Below are 9111 nucleotides of genomic sequence, written 5' to 3' on the forward strand. Positions count from 1 at the left end.
CTTTTGCATTCCATCTGCAGCTTTCCTCCACTTTTGTTCTCACATGCCATTACTGTCTAAATTCCACACTCTGTCTGAATAACACCCCTTTTAGGCTCACGGTGACCTGCCAGTTACAGTGGTCTGGGCGTCTGATCCATCAACTCACTTCACGCTGCACGTCTGTGGGGCAGTTCCAGTTACTCCCTGCTACTGCATTTTTGTTTGCAGTTAGGACTCCCCCCCAACCTCCCAACTCAACCACGGTCCCATGTGCTCTTTGGCCCTCACCATTCTCCTTCTCTATACATGAGGGGTAAAAATGCATTGTGGTAGGATTGTTTTGAGGCACAAGTAAAATTAATGGATATCAATATTTTTCGTGACTCTGAAGACATCACTGATTATTGAAAAGGAGTTATTCTTTCTAAGCCATTATGCCCATAAAGTGTTCAAATTTGAAAATACCACTGGTCAAATCCTTTTAGTAAACACATCTCTTTCTAGTTAGGTAAATGATCTAACCCCCTAAGTGACTGGTTCCTAGTTTTAAACAAAACCATAGGACAAAGTGACTGTGATAGGTGCCAGATGTTGGGTGGTGTCTTCAGGAAGTGGCAAATGCTGCTGCATGTATGGCTGACAGATTTTTTTTTAAATGACCGCAGATGAGAAAGATGCTGCTTGTTAAAATAGATAAAATACACTCATGATTTCCTACTTTATTTTCTATAAGTTCGTCAGCTGTAGAGCCTAGATTCCTTCAGCATTTTCTTTCTTTGGTTTTTGTTGTTTCTAAAGACATTTTCCACTATTTGCCTACACCTGTTCCTCCAGGCTTTCAAACTGAAGATGCAGCTGTTACTACTGACAGGCCATAGCTGTGGTCCTGAGCCTGGGTCTCCTGCTCATTTTCCACCCAGGACAGTGGTGAGAGCATGGGATGCTGCATGGTGAGTACCATGACCTCAGCCTCTTGCCAGGCTGATAACGGCTCCTCTTCAGTCTCCTGCCTTTGCTTCCATGGATATATGCTGACTACTCAGAATGTGTGTTTCAGTTCCTGGCCTAAACATTGTATTTGCTAACTAAAGAGAGGAGGTTTCCTCTTATTATTGGAACTTGGGCATCATTACATCAATCAGTTGCCTGGTAATTCTTTCTGGAAGAGACCTAAGCCTCAGTGATGTTTAAACCCACCTGTGTGAGTTTATTAGCAGCAGTGCCTGGTGATGGCTATGACAATGTGACAGTGATCTTCCATGTTAAAACTGTCTGTGTAGGTAATGGCACTTTATACTTGAATGCATATTTTAATATATTTATTGTGCACTTACTTGCCATTTAGCTTGTTTGCAGGAGTCTGTACTTATTGTGGTTATGGTATTGGCTAGAAAAATCTGAAAAAGTTATTTAATTTCTCAAAACTTTGGAGTCAGCCTCAGTTAGGGTTGTTAGGACGGAGGAGCACACGAACTGTATAGAGAGGATCCCCTGATCTTTCTCTAGCTGTCCCCGTCCTACTTATATCATATTATTTTCTTTCCCTTTCTTTGTAGCATGTGTCATAATCTGATGTCATATTCTTTATTTGTTAATGGTTTTGTTACACCAAGACGATGCAAGCGGTAGCCATGTCTTCTGCCTGGCTTTTTGGTGAATCTCAGGTTCTCTCCTGAGAACCATGTTGAATTTGACAGGTGCTCTGTGCCTGTTGAATGATGAATAATGTAACCAAACCCTTGGCACAATATCCACAGTATCCACAGAGTAACTCAATAAATGATCATTATCATTACTGTAAATATGATGAGCTTACAGTGAGAATCTAGGAGTCATTTGTATGTTATTTTTTTCTCTAAGGTTTAGGTGAGTGCTTTGGGTTTCTACCCTCTGTTTCCCTGTTAAACAATCTCTGCTCAGGGACTCAGCCATACTAACAATGCCCAGATCTGCATTTCTGCCTCCCTCTGGATTCCCAGGTGTGGCTTGTGGACACTCATTCAGCAGGTCTCAGTCCTGCTCACCTTTCCCAGTCTGCCTCTCTCTGTTCATGGCACAGTACCAACCCTGATGCTCAAATTAGGATCTTCAGATCAGCCTTGATCTTGCCCTGATTGCCCTTGTCTGACCAGTTCACAGTTTGTCCCTCAAAAACATCTCTCTTTCCTCACTTGCCTAGCTCTGACTACATTGCCTCCCATTTGGACTTTGAAGGCAGTTTCATAATATGATTAAATTTTATTGAACACAGTGTCAAGACTTGATATACATTTATTTTTTTTTAATTTTATTTTATTTTTAAACTTTACATAATTGTATTAGTTTTGCCAAATATCAAAATGAATCTGCCACAGGTATACATGTGTTCCTCATCCTGAACCCTCCTCCCTCCTCCCTCCCCATACCATCCCTCTGGGTCGTCCCAGTGCACCAGCCCCAAGCATCCAGTATCATGTATCAAACCTGGACTGGCAACTCGTTTCTTACATGATATTTTACATGTTTCAATGTCATTCTCTCAAATCTTCCCACCCTCTCCCTCTCCCACAGAGTCTATAAGAATACATTTAAACATAGAGAAGCCTATGAGGTGAATTACAGTGAAGTGAAAGTCGCTCGGTTGTGTCCAACTCTTTGTGATCTCATGGACTGCAGCCTGCCAGGCTCTTCTGTCCATGGGATTTCCCCAGCAAGAACACTGAAGTGGATTGCCATTTCCTTCTCCAGGGGATCTTCCTGACACAGGGATTGAACCCGGGTCTCCTGCCTTGGAAGCAAATTCTTTACTGTCTGAGCCACCAGGGATGGGGTATATGTTATTAATGTTATTGTTATTATCATTTTACAGATGCACAGAAAAAAAGTTCGGTGAGTTTAAGTAGTTTCGTAAATTCCCAGAGTCACTCACTGTTGAATTTGAGCTTAGATCTGATTTCAAAGCCTCCACCAGCTTTTATACCTTCCTCAGTGCTGCTGAATTCCCCATCCTGAGCCCTTGTTTCCGTCTACACTGCCTTTCCCCCTTCCTCTGAATGTTCCCTTAACCACTCTTCAAGAATCATCTTGTACAGCATCTCTTCACCTCTTTCCAAATTCTCCAGGGTAGAAACAGATGCTTTGGCGGGGTTCCACAGCACTATGTTACATGTCAGCCTTGGCCATTATTTTGCATTTTAATTGTCAGCTTACATGTCCTTCAGAGCAGAAACCTCATCTAATTAATGTCCATATGTATAGTATCTGTACTCAGTAGGAACTGGATAGGTGTTTTGATGAAAGGAATGCTTCTATAAATACTATTTGTTGGGAAATATAATACTTGGTACTTTATTTTTATAGGCATGCTATTCATTTTTTGATATTAAAATGTGAAATTAACAGGAAATTACTGCCTTTTATTCAATCATTCAACATCTCTTTATTCAGTGGGAAATAGTATTTCAAAATAGCCTGTACAGGTGGATTTTTTCTCATATATTTTATTATTATTAATTTTTTTACTGAGGTATAGTTGACATACAGAGAAGGCAATCGCACCCCACTCCAGTACTCTTGCCTAGAAAATCCCATGGATGGAGGAGCCTGGTGGGCTGCAGTCCATGGGGTTGCAAAGAGTCAGACACAACTGAGCGACTTCACTTTCACTTTTCACTTTCATGCATTGGAGAAGGAAATGGCAACCCACTCCAGTGTTCTTGCCTGGAGAATCCTGGGGGCAGGGGAGCCCGGTGGGCTGCCATCTATGGGGTCGCACAGAGTCGGACACGACTGAAGCGATGCAGCAGCAGCATAGTTGACGTATGGAGAAGGGAATGGTAACCCACTCCAGTATTCTTGTGTGGAGAATCCCACAGACAGAGGAGCCTGGTGGGCTACAGTCCATAGCGTCACAGAGAGTCAGATACTACTGAAGCAGTTTAGCACAGCACAGCACATAGTTGACTTATAATATTATATTACTTTCAGGTGTACCATATTAGGGATTCAAAGTTTTAATACATTACACTCCATTTGAAGTTATCATAAAGTATTGGCAATATTCTCTATGCTGCTCAACATATTCTTATAGCTTATTTATTTTATATATAGTACTTGGTACCTCTTAGGAAATGACAACCCATTGCAGTATTCTTGCCTGAAAAAAATCCCGTTGACAGAGGAGCCTGGCAGGCTACAGTCCAAAAGGTCACAAAGAGTCAGACACAACTGAGCAACATCCTAGCACAGTTTGTACCTCTTAGTCCTGGCTTTTTAAACTAACTCCCCTTCCCCTTTTGGTTTTCTATTAGCAACATAAGGGGATTTTAATAAGAAAATTCTTTTCCACTTGTCCTCCAACTTCCCACTTGTATTTGGTATGTGGTGACCTCTATTTATCCTGATATCTTTGTTCTCTCAGCCTTTTTTCCTGTGTGACCCTATATGCCTGTGCCTATTTTCTCGGAGTTTTGCTTTCTTCTGGTCAACAGGTAATATGTCAGAACTAGCGTTTCATTCTTCACTTAAAACTTGAAATCAGATGCCATTTTTAATCTTTTATGATCATGATGGAAATTTCAGGCCTTAGATATGGGAAGACTATTTTGGGGCTGTGGAATCTTATGATTTTCTTCAAATCACACCCTATTATGTGTTTGGAGAAAGCTTTGTATATTTCTTTTCTGTAATCATCCTTCTAAAATTGGTTAAAAAGTCCTCTGTAGTTGACGAAACTATGGTGTGGCTGATATATTATAAACAGGAAAGTGTTCATCTCTGCCAAGATGCTTGAATCTGAATTCTACACATCTTTGTTATCTTTTTTGGAGAAGATAAGACTTTATTTTTTATGAGGAAACAATGAAGGCTTATCTTGTATCTCCAAAATTTGAAAATATATATCTAAAAATGAGAAAAAAATTATAAATACATCCAGGTTTTTATATCAGAAATTGAATATATGTTTTAAATTTATTAATCTGAAAATACTACGGATAAAACAAATGTGTAAAAATGCATGAACATGTCTACATAGCCATTTGAGAAATAACATCAATTTTTGAATTATTTTAATATGATGAAATATGTATTATTTTTTTGAATTCTGAGAAAAACAAGCAAGATTTAAAATATTAAGTTAAAATGGTTTGAAAACTATTTTAACTATCAGTCACATGAAATATATACTTCCATATATTCTTGAATGGATGGCACTTTATTTATTTATTTTTTTAATTTTATTTTATTTTTAAACTTTACAATATTGTATTCGTTTTGCCAAACATCGAAATGAATCTGCCACAGGTACACCCATGCTCCCCATCCTGAACCCTCCTCCCTCCTCCCTCCCCATACTCTCCCTCTGGGTTGTCCCAGTGCACCAGCCCCAAGCATCCAGTATCGTGCATCGAACCTGGACTGGCGACTTGTTTCATACATGATATTATACATGTTTCAGTGCCATTCTCCCAAATCTCCCCACCCTCTTCCTCTCCCTCTCCCACAGAGTCCATAAGACTGATCTATACATCAGTGTCTCTTTTGCTGTCTCATGCACAGGGTTATCGTTACCATCTTTCTAAATTCCATATATATGTATTAGTATACTGTGTTGGTGTTTTTCTTTCTGGCTTACTTCACTCTGTATAATAGGTTCCAGTTTCATCCACCTCATTAGAACTGATACAAATGTATTATTTTTAATGGCTGAGTAATACTCCACTGTGTATATGTACCACTGCTTTCTTATCCATTCATCTGCTGATGGACATCTAGGTTGCTTCCATGTCCTGGCTATTATAAACAGTGCTGTGATGAACATTGGGGTACACGTGTCTCTTTCCCTTCTGGTTTCCTCAATGTGTATGCCCAGCAGTGGGATTGCTGGATCATAAGGCAGTTCTATTTCCAGTTTTTTAAGGAATCTCCACACTGTTCTCCATAGTGGCTGTAACAGTTTGCATTCCCACCAACAGTGTAAGAGGGTTCCCTTTTCTCCACACCCTCTCCAGCATTTATTGCTTGTAGACTTTTGGATCGCAGCCATTCTGACTGGCTTGAAATGGTACCTCATAGTGGTTTTGATTTGCATTTCTCTGATAATGAATGATGTTGAGCATCTTTTCATGTGTTTGTTAGCCATCTGTATATCTTCTTTGGAGAAATGTCTGTTTAGTTCTTTGGCCCATTTTTTGATTGGGTCATTTATTTTTTTGGAGTTGAGCTGTAGGAGTTGCTTGTATATTTTTGAGATTAGTTGTTTGTCAGTTGCTTCATTTGCTATTATTTTCTCCCATTCTGAAGGCTGCCTTTTCACCTTGCTAATAGTTTCCTTTGTTGTGCAGAAGCTTTTAAGTTTAATTAGGTCCCATTTGTTTATTTTTGCTTTTATTTCCAATATTCTGTGAGGTGGGTCATAGAGGATCCTGCTGTGATGTATGTCAGAGAGTGTTTTGCCTATGTTCTCCTCTAGGAGTTTTATAGTTTCTGGTCTTACGTTGAGATCTTTAATCCATTTTGAGTTTATTTTTGTGTATGGTGTTAGAAAGTGTTCTAGTTTCATTCTTTTACAAGTGGTTGACCAGTTTTCCCAGCACCACTTGTTAAAGAGATTGTCTTTAATCCATTGTATATTCTTGCCTCCTCTGTCAAAGATAAGGTGTCCATATGTGCGTGGATTTATCTCTGGGCTTTCTATTTTGTTCCATTGATCAATATTTCTGTCTTTGTGCCAGTACCATACTGTCTTGATAACTGTGGCTTTGTAGTAGAGCCTGAAGTCAGGTAGGTTGATTCCTCCAGTTCCCTTCTTCTTTCTCAAGATAGCTTTGGCTATTCGAGGTTTTTTGTATTTCCATACAAATTGTGAAATTATTTGTTCTAGCTCTGTGAAGAATACCATTGGTAGCTTGATGGGGATTGCATTGAATCTATAAATTGCTTTGGGTAGTATACTCATTTTCACTATATGATTCTTCCAATCCATGAACATGGTATATTTCTCCATCTATTAGTGTCCTCTTTGATTTCTTTCACCAGTGTTTTATAGTTTTCTATATATAGGTCTTTAGTTTCTTTAGGTAGATATATACCTAAGTATTTTATTCTTTCTGTTGCAATGGTGAATGGAATTGTTTCCTTAATTTCTCTTTCTGTTTTCTCATTATTAGTGTATAGGAATGCAAGGGATTTCTGTGTGTTGATTTTATATCCTGCAACTTTACTATAATCATTGATTAGTTCTAGTAATTTTCTGGTGGAGTCTTCAGGGTTTTCTATGTAGAGGATCATGTCATCTGGATGGCACTTTAAATTCTCTGTTCCTAAGTAAAAAAGTTTAAAACTCCTTCAACTGGTGTTAAACATGAAATAGTTCGTTATCCACTTCCCCATGGATATGTCAATTTTTGGAGGAATTACTTTTCAAAATGACTTCAGACTTTAAGGACATGATGAATACAGTAGTAATCAGATGTATTAAAGCATACTGCATGGGGTTCACTCCATCAACTAGTCCCATTTATAGATGAGGAAACTGAGGGCTGTTGTTACTAGAGGTGCAGAGACTTCAGATGCAGGAACAGACACTAGCCCAGTGGCTTTGGCCCAAACTTTTTGTTTCTTGTTACCACATAGCACTGGGTTTCCCCAGCATGAGGTGAACATGCTATGAGGGCTGGGCAGAGGGAGTGTATTTAGAAGGCAATGTCAGCACATAACAGCCTTATCCTGTATTGGAGTACAAGGGGAAAATAAGTAGTAAACAATGCTGATTATTCTGTTTGTTAGTCACATTAGTGTCTGGCTGATTTAGTATAATTGCATGAGAAGGGATCAAGGTGTCCTGAAACCGCATGTCTCAAGGGCATAGGTATATGACTTTTCTGATTTGTCCATAAATATATTCATTTGCCAGTGGAGTAAGTTGATGAGATTATTTGACACATGTGGAAGCATTTTTATTTTTCCTGGCTTCTTGTGCCTGTTGCAGTGATTTATTCACTCATTTGTGTCTGGCTCTTCCATGTCCCCATGGACTGTAGTCTCCCAGGCTCCCCTGTCCATGGGATTCTTCATGCAAGAATACTGGAGTGAGTAGCCATTTCCCTCTCCAGGGGATCATCCTGACCCTGGAATTGAACCCAGTCTCCTGCATTTCAGGTGGATTCTTTACTGTCTGAGCCACCAGGGAAGGGATCTATTGTGCCTAGGGATCATTATCAAGTTCAGATATCTAAGACTTAAATTTGAATTCTTGTATTGATATTTTCAAAAGAAATAAATTCAATTCAGTGGATTAGACAAAATTGGACTACTGTTGTAACACCTTCTACAAGCAACTAAAGCCTCATTAATCAACTCTAAACTTTCAAAGAAAAAATTTTCTTTTGCACAGCTAAACCCCAAAGTTAGTAGAAGGAAAGAAATAATAAAAATCAGAGCAGAAATAACTGAAAAAGAAATAAAGAAGATTACAGCAAAAATCAACAAGACTAAAATCTGGCTCTTTGAGAAGATAAATAAAATAGACAAACTATTAGCCCGAATCATCAATAAAAAAAGGGAAAAGAATCAAATCAATAAATTTAGAAATGAAAATGGAGAAATCACAACAGACAACACAGAAATACAAAGGATCATAAGAGACTACTATCAGCAATTATATGCCAATAAAATGGACAACTTGGAAGAAAGGGACAAATTCTTAGAAAAGTATAACCTTCCAAAACTGAACCAGGAAGAAAAGGAAATCTTAACAGACCCATCACAAGCACAGAAATCTAAACTATAATCAAAAATCTTCCAACAAACAGAAGCCTAGGACCAGATAGCTTCACAGGTGAATTCTACCAAAAATTTAAAGAAGAGCTAACACTATCCTACTCAAACTCTTCGAGAAAATTGAAGAGGAAGGTAAAGTTCCAAACTCATTCTATGAGGCCACCATCACCCTAATACCAAAACCAGATAGAGATGCCCCCCAAAACAGGCCAATATCACTGATGAATATAGATGCAAAAATCCTCAACAAAATTCTAGCAAACAGAGTCCAACAACACGTTAAAAAGATCATACATCATGACCAAGTGGGCTTTATCCCAGGGATACAAGGTTTCTTCAGTATTCACAAATCAATCAATGTGATACACC

The sequence above is a fragment of the Bos indicus genome, chromosome 16 (assembly GCF_029378745.1).
Source record: "Bos indicus isolate NIAB-ARS_2022 breed Sahiwal x Tharparkar chromosome 16, NIAB-ARS_B.indTharparkar_mat_pri_1.0, whole genome shotgun sequence".
NCBI lineage: Eukaryota > Metazoa > Chordata > Mammalia > Artiodactyla > Bovidae > Bos > Bos indicus.